Genomic DNA, 18,281 nt, shown 5'->3' with positions numbered 1-18,281 from the left:
ATTAGAAGTAAAACTACATCCAGGAAATATTTGTTGCCATAGTGACCATATTTCATTGATTCCTTTTTCTGCTGTACAATCTTATTTAATTAATTCAGCTATTTATAAATAGCTTCCTGTGGGGCCAAAACTAGTGGCTGCAAAGTAAAGTTGCAAAGACTTTGGATGTGCAGCTCAGTATGGACAGATGGAGACCCACTTCAGCAAAGCAGTTAATGTGAGCACTTGGTTTTAAGCATTAAATCTCATTCTGCAGAATTGTGTGTGTGCTTAAACTCACACACGTGCTGAAATAGTATGCTGCAGCTGACAGCAGATAAAGAACATTTCTATTTTAAACTGTGTGTTTTGTTTTGATCTAACTTTCATAAACTTCAGTAGAAATAAGTCCTTAAGTAGTTACACCATTAGTCATACTAAGGAGTGGCCATTTGCTTACTTGGCTGTTGCTGTGAGCATTAGAGAAAATACGAGCATATACACCTTTCATGGTTTCATGTTCCTTCCACTAATCCCCAGCCTTTGTTAGTCCTCCTCTGCAGCCCTCTTCTCCTTATTTTTGTTTATACTAGTGCTAAGGAAATGGTTGAAACACATGCATTTTACAATTGCCTAAGTGTGCAGATTGAGTATGCAGCATGTGTAATCTCCAATAGTTTGGATCACTTCAGAAGGAAATTCTCTCGAAAGCTTTATCATAGTCAGGTGCCAAAACTCTTGCAGCTACTCTTCATTGTTTGCTTAGAATATGAATTCCTCATCCTTTGACTCTGTTTTGTCCCAAGTATTAATTCTGCTTAAAAATGCAATCACATGGTCAGTTTGGAGGAGAAAGAGGAAAGAAGAAAAGGTTAAAAATTGACCATCTCTGCTGCTTTTCAGATGTTTTATCCCCTTCAGTAAAGCATGGCATTATGCAACTGGTTCTCTCCACATGTGGCACATCAGGGGGCATTAGCATGTAGTCCAGCAACAGGATAGCAAGGGAGAGGTTAAACTGGAGGAACAGAAAGGGAAAAGTCCAGAAGCAGCTTAAAAATTACACTGACACAAATTGCCATCTGTAAAGACAAATAATTAGAATTCAGACCGTAGTTTGTATCAGGCATTTGACACCTTTCCTAGCCTTCTGCACACAGACTTTCCTAAAATATGGCATTTGCATTGTAAATCTGTTTTTGTCTGCCTCAGAATCCAGGTGACATGTCTGCAGAAAAAGTTGAGGTTTGGGGTTTTTTTAATGCTCAGCTTCCCTGGGGGGCCAGTCTCACTTTTCCCCCCAGAAATTACATGGTCTTTGCTATTTTCTTAGACTTAGCCCTTGGACTCCAGGTACCTCAGACTACAAATAAAGAGAGGACAAGGTCTTCAGAATTCACTCTTTCACGTGCTCTGTGAATCCACAGGAAACAGTCAAGACATCCTGAGGCTATATCTGAAAGCATCCCATGGGAACACCTGTATCTGCAAGCATCCCTCTTGAAGCTGTGCCACTGGACAGGAGCAAGGTCTCTTCCTGGAACACTTATTTTGGAATATTCATGAGCTAAGGAGGCCTGGTATCTACTTTCCTTGCTTTGCCATGCGTGTTTGTGGGCAGCTTGCCCTCCACTGTACCCTGCTGAAGTATTCTAGGATGTGTTGCTATAATACTCTTCCATGGAGGGGCTTTTCAGTGAGGAACAGCAGTCTTCCCAGAGCTGAGGTTAAAGCTAGGCAAGGAGGAGTGCCAAAGGTCTCTGTGTCCTGGTCCTCCTGTCTTATGGGAACAGGGGCAACAGTGTCTCCCACAGCAGTAAGCTTTCTGGAATAATTATTTGGTAATTGTGAGCTTTTCTGTTCAGCAGTCCCCACTGTAGTTTCCTCTCAGTACAGCTGCTTTTTGGGAGATTGTTCAAATAAATAAGAAATGTCTCAGATTTTAACCCTGTAAGTTCATGTCTTAGAGCAGTGATGTCACCTCGAACAAAGGCTTTTGTTCTGATGCTGTATTTATCAGAGATTTGGAACTTTTACATCCCAAAACAATGCAATTAGTGAAAGGAAAAGCCCTCTTCTATGCATTTCATGACACCTCTGGGTAAGGAGGGCCATTTGTCAGGAGCTGAAACAGGCAAAATGAGATCAAGGAGTCAGGGACAGGCATTCCTCTGCCTTGTCAAAACTAGAAAAGGATATGCAGGAGAACCCCTCGGAGGAGGACCCAGACAATCACAGAGGGATTAGTCTGTGATATACTGTACAAGGTAACCAGAGCTGAACCTGGCAACACGCAGGCCCATGAAGCTCCAGCGCTCTGTGTGCAAGGGGCTGTTGTCCATCAGCTCCAGCATGACCCTGCGCAAGCTGTTATCACAGCTGTTGGAAACTGTTATGTCAGTGTACCCTTTCGATCTCTTCAGGAATAGAAGATGCTGTGCTCTTTTGGATTTTTTAATGCCCTGCTTAGTCTGGATTACAAGTTAGTGAGATGTTGATAATTTTAACTGTGTACTGTACAGGTCTATTTGTTTGTATTCCTGGGACATGCTTTTTGTTTCTGGCAAACACTTCCAGAGGAAGTCTGTGCAGAAAAGAGCTGGAATAACTTCTCTTTCCTTGCACCTTTATCTTATTCTTCTGCTAAACATTGCCATGTTTTCACTGTACTCTTTTAAAAGAAACTTCTCTGTATAAAATTTCCTTTTGGTACTGTGTCATTTTTTTCCCCACTAATTTTGTAAGAGACAGTGTCAGGTTGGATTTTACCTTCATAACAAGTGCACTACAACTTGTTTCTGCTTTCAAACTTTCACAAATCCACTGTAATGCCAATTCTACAATTGTATCCCCTGCTTTTCTACCCCTGCTGTTGTTTGATTTTCAGAGAGAAAGGGAGAAGCTAAATATTTATACAAGGGAAACTGCATTTACATAATAAATAAACAGAAAAAGGAGAAATAATCCCCTCTCTGCTCTTTAAGTTTCAGTAACACTGCATTTAGGCTGTTTCAAAGAGAAGTTCTACCCTCATGCCAGCTTTGGCAGACATCCCTTTAACTGCTTGTACTCCTTTTAGACTCCTTTGCATAAAAGAAAAAATCCCATTGTGTCTCCGAAATTCAATATGATATGGAAACCAGATAGGTTGGTTTGGTTTTTTTTTTTTTAAATAAATGTCTTCTGCCTAACTTTAGTATGGCAAGGGAATTTGATTATCACTTGTTGACAGGTATGCAGGTCATGTCAAGTGTTTCTGACATGTCTATTTTAAGTTAAGCTACAATTTGTATTTTGATTATGGCAGAGTAAAAATACTTGGACAACAGATAGTCTTTGCCTGTGAATGAAAATTGGAATATGCAAGTTATGGTCAGACAGGCTTCTATTAGGGAGATGAGGCTTTGATTGGGTCACTGCCCAGATGTGCTAATTAAAAATAAAGAAAGAAACAAAACTCCATACCACCCTCCCTCGTGTTACTTTGAAAGAGAAAACCATGATCACAGCAACATAGGAGAAATAACGTGAAATCACTTGCGAAAGACAACTGGGGATTTTCCTCTTGCCCATTTTAGTCAAGTGATAAAGTATCCATCTCCTTCTGCTTAACCGTCTGTTTTATTCCACAAGCCTGCATTTCTGCAGCATTGCAAGATGCTTGAAGTGTTAAATACCCTGTGGGTCCTGGCTCCTTTGGCTCGCAGCACTAACTAACTCGGTGACAGCCAGCAGCTGAGACCCAGAACGAAGCTGGGGTGTGGTCAGGAGCAGGGATCCCCACTGGGTTGCCGGCATGCTGAAATCAGTTGGCCTCCTTCACGCCTCTGGGACTTGGCAGTGACAGCATCACTGCACAGCCCTCTGCAAGCCCCCAGGTCTGAAATAGGGATTGTGTCTCTCTGTGTGGGGTCTGTAATGTTAGGAGCAAAATAGAGGGCCCAGTTAGAGGCCATTTATCTGTGCCAGTATTTGGGGTCACGGGCTCACCAGAAGTAGAGTCACAATTTGGCGAACAAGGGCACTAGGTTTAAGAGTAGACCTCAGTAGAACAGAAGTGTTGCTTTCCAAGCAGTTGCCATGTCAAGTCTGGAAGCAAAGAGTGTGTTGGTCACTATTCAGCTCTCTCTTTTTGGAAGCAGACTGGTTCTTGGAAGAAAAAAGTTGTCAGAGGATGTGAATGTTTCTGAAGACAGCGATGCTGAAATTTTGCTGGATTCAGTGTCTGTTTGGTCTTTATCCAGCTCTGAGCTCAAAGGCAACGCTTGTGATAATACATTTTCTTCACCATAGAGACAAATGCACCTCCTGAGGGAAAAACAGTTGCTTTGACATTTCAGGCTGGGAAACCTGTCCTTGACACATGCGCAGGCCCTGATACATGGTGTCTTGGCTTCGCATGCTTATGGCTGTCTGGGAGGTTGGCACTGTCCCTGTTCAAAGGCAGTGGCATGCCAGCACCACAGTGGTGAGGTCCCCAGCGGAGATGTTTGCACTGGGAAGGCAGCGGAGCATGGCAAATATCATCTCTGTCATGGGAGATGATGTTCTCTGCATTAGCCATGGCGTTGTGCACTTGCTCACATGTGGTAACGTATTTACATTAGCAAAAGCTCCAATGAGATGAGGAAAAAAGAAATGGAGCTTATGTTATGTTGTGGCTGCCAGCAGTCACAAACTGCACTGTGGCAGGAAGCTGAGTGTAAGAATCAACTGTGTTTTCAGACTTCGTCTAGGAGCTGCAGTCTTGATTTGCAGAGCTGCCAAAGTCCCGCAGTACTCATACTTTCAGCTGGATGGGGGACTAGTCATTCTGGAAATCTGTCCAAGGGATTTAAAATCAAGCCCCTGGCTAGTAACAGTACTGTATCACTAAATACTGGTGAGGAAGAGATAGAACAGAAAAAGCAGAGAAAAAGTGACTGGGCAGAGAGGTGACTATGCTGGAGCATAAATCATTAATATAAGTGATAAAGTGAAGCACCAATACTGGGAACATTCCTATTCTACAGTATTACTACTGTGGTTCTGCAGCCATAGTCACCGTCTCATAACACTGGCTGGCCAAGACTATGTAAAAACTCAACCCAAACAAACGTCCTCTTGGCTCAGTGAAGGTGATAGTTATGGAGAATTCAATATAGTCAGCTTTACTGCCTGTTTGTGCTTCTTCACCACTATAATTCTCCTTCAGCAGAATAAGGGCTTACTGACTAGCTGATTACAAAGCTGAGGTTATAGGCCCATAAAAACAGAGGACACTGAGAGATAATCTCTACATGTGACAGTAAGATGAGCAATCACGTCCAAACACAAACCATGCCATTAGTATTACTTACTTTTAAAGTGCCATTATCCCTGCATTGTTCTCTCTCATTAACAATTAGTCATTCAGGCCCTTAAGAACTTTAATACGATAATCCCTACAAGCTCATCAGGCAAATCTCACACGGTTGTGATGTTCCATGCAAGATTTATAAGGCGGAACTGGCTGGATGTGAATGTGGGAGTAACGGTCCATAAGCAAATGTAACATAAAAAGAAGTCGGCCAGGAAAGCAGCCTATTGAACTCAGAAAGCCTGCCTGTAGTGGAAGATGCTGTTATTTCAAAAGGGCTCGCATCTTTTTAGGGTGGAAGGGAGTAATTTTGTCATAGGAGAAGAAGCAACTGCATAACGTCCATGGTATTTACACACTGGTCAATGAAAGACAGTCCCTGGTTTTGAAATCATGTAGCTGTGTGCATTTTCTATTTGAATGCTGTATTAGGAGAGCCTGTGCTCCTCCACTCCCTCCCCCTTCTTTTCCTTCTTTTCAGCAAAAAGAGACCTCACCAACAAAGAGAAAATAGATTGAAAGCTCTTGCATCCAGGCTCTTTCAAGCAAAGCTTGAGAGAGACTTTGGCACATAATGTCTCTAACATTATGTTCACTGCCCTTAGAAAGCAATAACCAAATGCATTCTGCTGGCAGTGAGCAAGTGCAGTGATTTCAACACAGATGAGAGAAGAGAGGACAAAGAAAGAATATGCTTAGAGCATCCCTTTCACTATGAACCTAGGGGCCAACTGGAGTGTTTACAAAACTCTAAGGCCAGCCAGCAGGGAGTTGCAATAATCTAATTTTAATTATGTGACAAAAGCATGAAGAATCATTTCAAGGGCTAACAGAAGAAAATGGTTGCAGCCTGCCAATATTCCTTAGATGGTAAAAGAAGACAAGTTAACTCACAGAATTTAGTTGTTTCTCAAAAGACTAAATGGGATCTATCACAACTCCCAGCCTGTTGTTGTTAGAGAACAAATTTGTTGCCAGAAAAAGGCTTTAGAAGTTAAAGAAAGGTCCCAAGAGGCATCTAGGCAGAACAACAATACCTATGCTCCTCTCTTATTAAATAAAAGATACACTCTACCAGCAAGAAAAAAAGTCCTGTAATCACATTAAACTGCCTAATACGGAATGCTGTGTATGCACGTCACTAGGTATAAACTGATACACCTTCAGTATGAGTGCTCCAGGATCACACTAATAAAAAAGCTGTTTTGTTGTCCCAAAGCAAAGCACAGTTAATAAAAGAAAAGGGAAGGAGAGGGAAAGGGATAAAGGAAGGAAAGAGAAAGGGAAAGGGGAAGGGGAAGGGGAAGGGGAAGGGAAAGGAAAGGAAAGAGAAAGGGCCCAAATCTTCCTGCTTTGCACACATCCCAGCCCTTTGGCAGAAAAGGAGTGTTGCCTCCTGACAATAACAGAACAGAGAGTTCACAGCAATGAGCCAAATAATTTTGATTCCACTGAGTTGATGGTCATAGTGAAAATGGGGGAAAACAAGTGACATTTCATGCTATCAGATGAACCCATAGGTACTTATTTTAGGATTTTCTTCTTCTTTCTGGATGAAGACTGAATCCCAACACTTAATACAAGATTATCCTTAATTTTATTTTTCAGTAATACTTTATGCTCTCCTGACTCTCTTAATCTGCTGTTGCATAGGGATTTCATGCTTTGGTTTTATTATTGCTTGAGACATCTCATAGTGAACAAAATTTCAGTCTTTTGCAAAGGAATTACTGGAAATACTGCATTTTTCAAGCAATTCACATTCAATAATTTAACAGTCACTGGGGCTTCATGGGAACTTTCACATAATGGCATAGCTTGTTTCAGAGCTTAGTGACACGCTTGAGATATTCTCCTTGCCACAGCATCACTTCGATGATAGTGCTACATAGGATGCCAAAAAGTGCAGGTTGCCTGGTTTTGCTTCTACTCTTCATTATTCCATTAAGTGAAGTAAGATGCTGATAAATAAGTGCATGACTTTCAAGTTCAAGAAATGTTTTTAAACGTTAAAATCTGTAGTTAAAGTACCTTATCATAATTCAGAGCAATTGTTGCTTGAAATAGGAGCATACTGCAATAATATGTATATGTAAGTAAATGCACAGTATGTGTGTCTTGTCACTGTTTTAGCATAGTTTTGATAACATCTGGGTCTACGGTTTTGCAAGAAAGAGTGTATCATGGAAATAGGATTTGTCTCCTGAATAGCCAGTGGAAAAGCAGGTGAAAGCGATATAATATTGATTGTGCATGTCCTCAAAATTAGCGTGTTTCTCTCCATAGAATCAATTAGATCTCTCTGTAGAGTAACTTTTTAATGAAAGCCTCTACACAAATAAAAATGATGACTAATAAGGCATGATACAAATCATTATTAATAAAGTAACAAACTTAAAACTTTTCTCTGCTAATATCCTGTGCTCTTCTCTTTTTTAAAATGGTCTCGGTGATACTCATTACTAAATTGAACCTCAGAGTAATTATTCACAGCAATACTGCCAGCAGATATTGTCATGTGCAAATTACTTTTTCCCATTATGTGACAGTGATGTTCTTGTTCTTGATCAATATTGTCATTCAGATTTGCATAACTTGTGGTCCTTTTCTGTCAATTTAGCCACTCTTCCTTGGGATTTTCTTCCAACAGAAAGTGCTTTTGGCTGAGGTTAATAGTGCTATTTTGCATTTCTCTGGAGTAAAATTTAAGGTGTGATATCAGCATTCCTTTGCTTATTTTCAGCCTTTCCCTGGCAGACATCTTGCATACCCTTTGAAAAAAAGGCTGCTGTCTGTCACATGTTAACATGTACTGCCATCACACCTTGAATCAGGACCAGCTTCAGGCACAGATAAAGAAGGCAATCTCCTGTGCCCAGTAGTCTGTCCTCCTCAGTGACCGCCTACAGTACCTGTGCTGGAGGAGGTGAGAATGAGCTATTTGCCACTCTGTGCTGTGTCAGCATCAATTCTTGTTACTGGTGACTGAAGGTGTCAGGGCAGGAAAGGGTACAAGGTGAACAAAGCAATAATTACTGTTGTGAGGGCTGGGAATGGCTCTTCCTTGCAGCCCAAGTCACTGATGCCTCTCTTGAGAGGTGCTGCTGGGGCTATTGAGAGATGTAGCATGATGCTACATTGAGTTTTAAAATGTAAGTTAAATTGTTTTTGAAGCTAGATGACAACCATTAGCCTGCTGATACTTGAGTTCAGCTAAGTGCCAGCTTTACATGAGTAAATGAAACCATTTTTTGAGTCTTTATAACCAAGCTGTTCCTGCCTCCTTGGAGCATACGCTAGGGATAAAGTCAGACTGATGAATACTGGGCAAATCATTGGATGAACTTAGAAAGCATGTTAGAAAAGGGAAGAGTGGGGGAAAAATTCAGAGAAGAATTTGGGGTTGTCATCAGCTTTCTGGTGATATAGATGTTTGCATAAAGGTTTATGACTAACTGCTGACATGAATAATTCTTCAAATATCTCTCATGCAAACATTATATACTCTACAGTTATTTTCTTAGTAATCCGGTGAGGGAAATCTGCAGTTTCTGGAAAACTGAAGCCATTTGCCATGAAACTAGCAAAATAGGGTAGGTCTTGATAAATAGACCAGACAGGGAAAAACAAGGAAGGGTGAGGCCTTAGAACAACTGTCATTTTCGAAACAGTACGGTTTAACTTTTCATTTTAGAAGTGACTCTCTTTCATTTTTACAATTAAATTTAAAATGTAGGTTCTTGAAGCTAGATTAAATAACTCCGTATGCAACCCATAGGATTTTTTTTCTCTTATTTGATGCAGAGCCTGAAGTGAAAAGTCCATTATTCAATCAGTTCCAAAGGGTGTGAGTTTCAGAAGCCAGAGCAGGTTACTGAGATGGGAGAGCAGGGCAGAGTGAAGGGAGTGATAAGCTCAGCACTAGCTGTTCGTTGACATTACAAAGATTGTTTTTGTCAAGGGAAGAGGTAAAAATATTCCCTCTCCTTTTCTATTTTTGTTCCTTAAAGAAAGCTGAAGTTCACACTGGCATTCCCAAATTCTTGAAAGCTATACTTCAGCATTCCCCTCTCCCTCCAAGTTACTCTAAGAATCATGAGGCTGTTTCCTAACAATATGATTTTGTCCCTGTAACAAGGTAACTTTTTCTCCAACTGGAAAAATGTCTAGAACCCAAACCAGCTGCCTTAAGAAAATTTCTCCCCTTTGGACACATTGTGAGTTTTCTAAAGTTAGGGATCATTTACATCATTGGAAATCTTCAACCACCAAGGAAGCCCAGAGACTCTGTGGACTGTCAGCGGTGACAAAGCTGTGGTGTTTCTGTAAGACAGACAAGGTGCAATGCATTATCCATAGTTAACAAGAAAGGTCTTATTTTGACTAGTGGGATACTGTGGACTTAAGAGATTCCTAGTAAAAATCTTCAAAAAGAATATGTATTGTTTTAAACCATTAGACAAAGAAGTATGTATGAACATCTAAGAATGTATCTAAGAAAGTGGCCATTGTTATCATTATTATCAGCATTAATTGCACTGAATGCAAAATGTCATGTAATAAAGCCTAATGTTTCTGCCCTACATAAGGCACACCCACATCTTCACAAAGCACTGACCTGGCATCAGCTTGTCAGCTCGGATTCCAAGAGGGCTATCTGGTAACTTCATGGATTGAATATAAGCACAGAAAGAGTCAAGAAGTTTGCCCGCTGCTCCATCTAGTGCTTGTGTTCAGTATCCTATAGGACCATGAAATATCTTTTTCTTTTGAAGGCTGATATCCTAGGAGAGGCGCAAATATGCCAAGGAGCAGCTTAATTGCTCGAGAGTACTTGTAGTCCACTGACTTCCTAGCTCATGAGGGCTATCTATCAGAAAGTTTTCTCTTTACTGGCCTCTCTTTTTTTTTTTTTTTTTTGCCTGTCAGCCTGCTGTAGTGAACAAGTGCTGTCAAAGAACGGATCAATTGCCTTTGCAAAGGGGTGATCTTCCAGGAACTCTTATGGGAAAAGGAATATCATAAAGCATGAGGCTTATAGATTGCTAGAGCTCATGATAAAAACACACTATTTTTGTCAAGCAGCCTGGGTACAGTTTAATGAATTTGGTATTTAATATGACTGTTTGTTAACTAAAGTAGCTCATTTCTAGCAGGTAAGTATCAAATAATGGGAAAATTTTAAGTATTTTGGTAGTATATGAAAATGCATATAATATAAAGGATAGAGGATGGAATATTACATTGGTCAGAAATGTGAGAAAAACATAGTTTCAGAAAGACTGTGTCCACTCTAGTAATTTAAAGTGTCAAGGAAGATTTCTGAGTGTAAACAAACTTGTCATGAGTTCACTTGTCAGAACAGCCTCTGATAGTTGTTACATTGGCCAGCATACCACTTGACCGCAGGCATGTTTAATTTCCTATTGTAGAGGAAGTCACAGTGTAACACAATGTGCTACTGAGAATCTTGATCCTGTGTAGTCCTAGCCTGAGACCTTTGGCTCTGTAATTCCAACTGTAATAGCTAATGTTTCTAGCTCTAGGCATCCAGGGAGTGTAACAGGAAAGGTAATGGCTCTCACAATTAAGTGAGAGTACAACTTCAGAAGGAAGTTTTTAGTGTCGGCAGGACTTTCTACAGTTTGCAGTTCTGCAGCAGGACCTTACTCATTTGATTTTTTTAAAATATGACTCTGGTCTAAGAGATGCCATCACCAATATCACTAGCTGGTTTTAGTGTCTTCCAGAATATAAATAGACTCAAAATAATGGAAGCAGTCTTATCAGTATACTATAGTTGCCAGGCACTATGTAGTGCCACAGCACACTGAATATTCTCATGTGGAGGAGAGAGAATTTTCCCAGTGCTGTCTTTGCAAATATTTTTCTGAAATAGTTTATGTTTACCTTATTCATTTTCTGTCCCCCCCTTCCTCTCCTCTAAACCAAAACAATTCTTATGCTAAAACTGCCAGACAGGAAGAATGGATCTAGCACCTGCCAGAGGTGTTCAAATATTAAAAATAAGAGATTGCCTGTTAAACATAAAACCCAAAAAGAATGAGAGAAAATAGAATATAAGGGGAGTGGAAAAGTGCTGGTAGAGGGCAAGTTTATTCTCTTCTTTACATGTCAGTCAGGTCTTTATTTCAGAACAAATCACTCCACAGAATAAAATCTCAGGCAGAAGGGTTAATGGGGTAGCTGTGAGTGAGGGCACACAGGGGTCACACACCCGAGTAGGACATTCTAACTTAGCTCTGTCCTCACCCTCTCCAAGATAGTGTCAATCAGCTGGAAACACATCTCCAGAGCTGGCTGCTTCATGGTAAGGAGAGCCTGGGACCAGAGCTTATATATGGTATCTTTGCAGAAGAGCTCCGTTAGTATCCCTGACAAGATGTCTTTATCCTGTGCCTTCCTAATCTGGAAGCTGACAGGAAAACACAGGGAATTCACTGTGCACTGAGTTCCTGCTGTGTGTGATTGATACTGGTTTTGCTTTGTAAAAGTTGCCTCTTTGTTTTATCAAATGCTTCATGTTTTGTTTTGGTTTGCTTTGTTTTGTTTTTCAAAAGGAGGAGGGAAATATTTCTGTTACTACCATTCTGGGAGGGGTTGCACAGCAGAAACTTTTTTATCCTAAAGCATCCTGGTATCTAGCCCTCTCTCCTCAATAATCCTGCCCTTTCCCTCTGCCCTCTGCCCCCAAACCTTCCCCTGTGCATTAGACCTGGGAGTCTTACACCAATTGGGATATCTTCAGTAGTTGCTTCTACAGTCACAGAAGTCACATTTCAGAACTTACTGACTCTGCACTGGGAAAACGTGGTTTCTCTTGATGTGCTGCCTGAAATAAGAACTTATTGGCTCCTCAAAGGAAACCAGCACTTCTAATAGCAGTTGAAAAGCAGCGGAGTTGTTGTGAAATGTAAAATTAACATTGAAAAACAAAGGCAGGTTGAAGGCTCCTGGTTCAGTTTTTTCATTTACAGTCCCTCTATACCCTTAGTACTAGAGTCAGTAATTAAATATAATGTTCTTTATATACAGGAGGTCAGATGACACTATTTATTGACCCTTCCTGGCATTAAGCTTCCTTAACTCATGCCAAAGCATCACACTCTGTAGCACAATTGCATCCCCACCATTCAGTAATTTGGCTTGTTCAGAGGTACACAGACAGAGGCAGGCAGCTAAAGCAAAGCTTAAATAAAGCTCTAATTTAGTTCCATCATTCTGGATAATATTAAAAGTAAGCACAGAGCAAGTTAGGAAACAGTGCAGATTCACAAGAGAGAGCTCCCAAGAGCTGCTGCAGTGAACTGGCTCAGCACTACAGGCTGTTTATAAAACAGAGACTTATGCAACATATAACCATTTGGATATTGAGTTCAAACAACTCAAAATCAGAGACATCTCAATTACTTCCAGGTACTCCTGTCTATTGAATATTAGGGGCTTATTTGAGAATGCTGCTCTTGGTCTAGATGCGTATTTTGTTTCTCCCCAAAGATGTAGGGCATAGTGATTAACATGTCTTGCTTTTTGTAAGGAAAAATGTTTGTCCCAGAGACATTCTGGTGGTCCAGCAGCAAGGGCTGATATTTTAAGTGGATAATTCTTCTTTGGTGGATAGAGAACTGCAGTGCAGCAAGGACAGGGAAAAGACTAGTGACTCCCCTGCATACTGGAGAGAAGGCAAACTGGGTCAGAAAGAACAACGTCAGAGGAACAGATGAATAAAATGAGGAAGGGAAGAGAAAGACACAAAATCAAATGTGAAAGGAGAAGAAACACAGACTCATGAAGGGAGGAACTCCGACCACGTCCCACAGGGACCTCCAGCAGCACTTGCACTTGCACTTGCGCAGGAACAAGCTTGATGGACAAACACCGGCATCAGCCCCAGGCAAAGGGAGAGAACCCTGCGCATTCTCATCATCATAGGATCCTTGCTATCACTTCTCCTTCAGACAGAGGCAAACACCCATCAGAGCAAAACCTGCCCCTGTTTCACGGATTGAATATTTCTGGCCCTTCCCTTGAACTTTTCATCTCACCATCACATGGAGCATTTCCCTTCAATAGAGAAAAAGCTGGGAGAGAGGTGGCTGGTATTGCTTCCTGTGGCAGAGTTGCCTTTGGAGTAAGAGAAAAAGCAAACTCATAGTACATGCATAATTTTACTTCCCTTGAACTTGTCTTTCTGTATTCTCAGAACTCTATTTTTTCCCCCTCTTTTTTCTTCCTAGTGACAGCATGAACGAATAGTTATTCACATCTTTCTTTTAGCTGAGTATCTTAGGAAACTGTGACTGAAAGTCACGGTGGTATAAATACTGTGCACACGGTATATTCTCCCCTTCCAGTTCAAAAACTCATAGGAAAAAAAATAAAAGCAAGAACAAACACCTCCCCACTGGCAGTGCCGGGGTGGAGAGCACGTCCGGGGCCAGGAGGGAGTTCCGTGGGGCAGGGTGACCTCTGCTGGGGCACCTTGTACTGGTATTCCAGAGAAAATCCCTGTGCAGGAGCAGCAGGCAAGTTGCACCGAACCCTCTGCTCAGAGGAGCTTGACTACGTGTTACATCATCATGCACCGACCATTTCTTCATCATGTGAGCAGGAGGCTCCAAAAGGCCTCCCCACACACAGTACCTGAGATAAGGGTTGGATGACTCTCACAAGGCATCTGTGGTTTAGAGCAGAGACTGAAAAGTCATCTTCAAACAGCAAGGGCAGGAATCCTCTGGTCTGCATGTAAGCTGAGCACTGGTGATGCTGATACTTGTCACACTCAAATGTCTGTAGCTCTTTCAGTTTGAGTTCAGTTTCAGAAAGGGGCTGCCCTCCGGCGAAGCTCAAGGGAGCAAATTCAGGCAAACCACTCCTATGGAAACAGGTTGTGTCTGAGGAGGGCAAGTCCTGGCTGGTCTGACCTACTGAGATGCTTCTGCCTCCCCATATCTCAATCCTAGCATGGGAGAAAAGGCATCTTTGCTCAAGTCACCCTTGCCTAGACTTGTGTGTCTCTCTCCATTCATGACTAGCAGTGAGCCATCAGCACTGACAGGGACATTAGTGCTTTCTTGCTCAGTTGCTATGGTGCTGTGGGCTCCTACTGCCTACCTGTTGGCTTTTTGACCCGTCAAATGACAGGGATTAGTGCAAATATGGTGTGACATAAGTCCATGGTGCTTAGTCATGGGTGCTGTTGAACTGTGCCCTAAGGTCTTTGGTAAGAGACCTATCAGTCAAACAGTAGAAAATTTAATACCTGAAGGAATTTTAAAAGCAGGCACCTGGCACCTATTTGCTGTCCTGCTTTTTTTGTGCAAGCAGTTAGCCATGGCTAGGAGCCCTGCAGTTGTCAGCTATATCTCAGTGTAATTTTATACCCAGGAATATACACAATGTGCTGTTCCTTTGAACTCAGTTGAAACAGCAAGCTGTTTCTTTGCTCAGAAATGTAGCTTTGTTCTCCCTGCTTAGCTATTCTCTTAAGCATCAAGAGACAAGTACAACGTCCACTGAAGGTAATGGAAAGATGTGGTTGGTTTTCAGTGGGAGTTAGATCAGTGTTCAGTTAAATACACAATTCAGTAAGGCAGGCTTTAACTGCTTTTCTTATTAATAACACAAAAATTAGTTTACTCAACAGAGAGATTTGGTCTTTATTTTTAAATGATTTCCAAATTCAGAAAATATTTAAGCTGTGTGCCCAGCCAAGAGTTTATATCTTCTATTGTAGGAAAAGGCTCAAAAACTTACTGTGCCAAAAAGTACAAAATAGTGGGTTTCAGCAGATCCTCCAAACAGAGGCAATAATTAAAGTTGTTATGAATATTGTATAATGAGAAATCCATGCTTTTTTTTCTGAGATTGCCTTCTGCTGCTTGTACACAGTTTCAGCCTCTTCCAACAAACATCCTAGAAAGACTCAGAATGTTCCTCCCACTGGTCTAATGGTGTCAGGCAGGCAACAAAACAATGAAGCATACACCAGGCTACCTACCTTTCATACCCACCCTGCCAAAAGTTACTACCTGCTCTGGGCTTAAGCTCTTGGAGGTGCACAGGAGGAAGAACTGTGTGTTTCACTTCTGAAATAAGTCTATGCTCTCCCCAAGTAAAGCTGACAAGCTAGGAAGCTTGTCTTCTTAGTGACTTAGCCTATCAGTTGAACTACACTGTGCCACAGCTTCATCTCAAATCTTTGGTTCCCGGAAGTTTTTCTGAGGTAGACTACTATTAGTCTTACACTTGCAGAGGAGCTTTTGTTTCTTGTTGCTTTTTTCAGAGTATCTTTGCTGCCTAGTTGATTTCAGAGACTAACAATCACACGTGACACACAGATGAGCCAGGCAGAACCGCATGAATGGTCCTGTTACAGAAAGGCACCTTTCCTGATGCTGGGCATCTCTCTCTGTATCACAGGGTTTACTGGGCTTTGAGCTGCAGGGAGCTGAGATTCTCACCCAAAAAAACAGTGGAAGAAATGACACTGACTGCAGACAGACCATCGTTTGTCCTTCTGAAACTATGGGAAGGTGCTGGGAGACTATTAGCACTTGAGTAACTTCACTGCAAGGGGAGGCAAATTACGCTAACTTGGTGGAACAGTCTGTATAGATGCATACATACACCAGTTTTTATTCCACACCTGGCCAGGTAGCCTTATCTGTAAGTACCTAAGAAACAAAATTCAGGGAATAGCTTGGGTTAGCTGTGTGGTGAGAATGTACCTGCAGATCTTCTACTTCTCCTATTTGTCAGTTTGTTGGATAATTTTGAACCGAGTAAAGTTTCTCTATTTCCTAAGATTTTTTTTCTCTTTTCCCTATTTCTCCATTGTTCTTTCCCAGCAACAACAGGGTGATTTTTACGTTTTCTTCTCTATTGCTAATAGAATTTTTTCACAAAACCTGCCAATTGCTGCAGGCCTGGAGGTAGGCCTGAAAAAAATAGGCTCTTTCTGATGGGCTGCCTTTCTCAGCTTCTCAGGTGGGATCCCAGCTGCTCAGGAAATGACGAGCTCTTACTCCTCCCCTTAGTGATTTAGTGCAAGTCTGTCAAGAGAAGAGACAGCAGGAAAGCTTTTTTTATTCCTAAGAGTGATAGTAGAACTGCCATGAGACTGTAAAAACAGGGGCTACCTTTTCATCTATTCTGCAGTGCCTGGTCTATGATTTGAGAGAAGAGCAGTCCTGTGCTGCAGCTGAAATTCCTTGGCTTGGAAAGTGGAAAGGAAGAATGTGTCATCTGTGGCTGAAGGTAAGAAAGTAAAATGCCTGGGTAGGAGCAGAGGTGAGCACGGTGTGGGATTGATGAGAGAGGGAGGTGAGCAGAGCCAGTGACTCAAATGGAAGGGGGGATGAAAGTGTTTAGAGCTGGATCAGAAGGCGGTGGCAGGGCTGATAGCAGGGAGACTGTGAATGGCACAAGTGCTTTACTTGTTTTTTGGAAGAGCTGGCTGTAGTAAATGTTTTGTGCCCAATGGAGGTAGGGCTTGGAGGACTCCAAAATCAAGAAACTTACTGACCAAACAGATAACTCTATAATAGAAACAGTCATCTCCTTCCAACTGACACGCACTTTGTATATCTCCATTGTTTTCTCCACTGTAATTTTGGTACTTGTTCTGTCTTTCCCTCGTATGCTCAATGCTTGTCAAAGAGATGTTCTTGGGGCCTGTTGTCACCTTACTGTCTGAAGGTATCACCTCTTTGCCAGTCTCTCTGTGCAATAAGTTAAAATTCTTAGGGTCCCACCGTGCTCTTCTACTGCCCCAAATCCCTGCTGGTCACAGCTTTTTCCCTTCGTGCTCCTGCTTTTGTGTCTTCCTGTGTGTATACAAGGTCTTTCCAACCTTCTGCTCCCTAGGGAAAGGGAATCTTTTCCTGGAGCCATTAAAGAAGTCAGCTAGATTTAATAATACAATAAATTAAATTTGATAGAATCATGGTAATATGTGTGTGCTTGAACATAGTGACTGGCTTGTTACTAATTTTCCTCTTCCTGGTTCTTTTCATTTTTTACTTCCAATTAGTGTGTAACAATTAAGATTAGATGCCATTTTCCCAGATGAGATAAGTAGCACCAAGACTCAGCTGTGGCCCATGACAGACCACTTACTTATGCTGTCAAAAAAGACAGTTGTGGGGTACAGAGGGGTTGTTCATTTTTGCAAGAGAGCTTAGATCCATATTGATTCATTGACACAGCTTTAAGTTACCAGACTCAATGACAGAGTCCTCAGTATAATTGTTTGTGGCTTCTACTGCACTTACTTCCTTCAGCAGTAGCCCTGGCTCACCATCTGAAGGTGAGGACTGAGGGTGCTTGTACCTCCTTGACTTTCAAAACTTGGACAGTCCTTTTCAGTCTGTTTCCTTGTGGTTTGGTGAGCAGTTGCTGGGGGAAAAAAATTATCTAATGTGTTGTGGCATTTTGTTCAGTTCTTTTTCCTTAACCTAGAACAAAACCAGCAATGCTCTCTAATGAGGGATGAAGTAGATATGTGTCAAGAACATGCAGCAGTTCTTTCTTTCTACCCAAATGTGATCAGAAGGTTATTCCAGTTAGCACAGAATTTAGTTAATTTATTCTAGTGTCTGTGGAAGATGCATCTTTTGCTATAGGAACTAAAAAAGACTGGTCCAGAAGTTTCCTCTCTTGTGAATATTTTTAGAGTAATCTTCCAGGCTTTCAGCAAAAATAAACCTGGACTTGCAACATCTATGAGATGGATATAGGACCCACTGTACTGCAGTTAATCAGGTTTTGGTAGCAGGTTGTACATAAACTGTCTGTGTTACCTTGATTTATAAAAAAATAGAGGGTTTCAAGTGATAAAGCAAACACTGGAAAAAATACACAGCAGAATTAGATGACCTGTTTCTTTGCTGCAACAGAAGTCTTCGTGTCCTTCACTGTAAAATCACCTGCCTCCTTGTTT

The 18,281-nt window shown here is 41.5% G+C and overlaps 1 long non-coding RNA gene across 1 annotated transcript in view; it reads left to right on the top strand.

Moving 5' to 3' along the window:
• LOC120324338 overlaps positions 1-18,281 on the top strand; it is a 124,167-nt gene that overhangs the window by 50,958 nt on the left and 54,928 nt on the right. The window contains exon 4 of the long non-coding RNA XR_005565582.1: positions 16,499-16,597. This is a non-coding gene — a long non-coding RNA (uncharacterized LOC120324338). The remainder of the gene's footprint in view (positions 1-16,498; positions 16,598-18,281) is intronic.

Source organism: Pipra filicauda, unplaced genomic scaffold (genome assembly GCF_003945595.2).
Source record: "Pipra filicauda isolate LSUMZ 115617 unplaced genomic scaffold, ASM394559v2 scaffold49_size4853605_pilon, whole genome shotgun sequence".
Taxonomy (NCBI): domain Eukaryota; kingdom Metazoa; phylum Chordata; class Aves; order Passeriformes; family Pipridae; genus Pipra; species Pipra filicauda.
The sequence above is the reverse complement of the archived record's forward strand: the minus strand, read 5'-3'. Positions and strand labels throughout refer to the sequence as shown.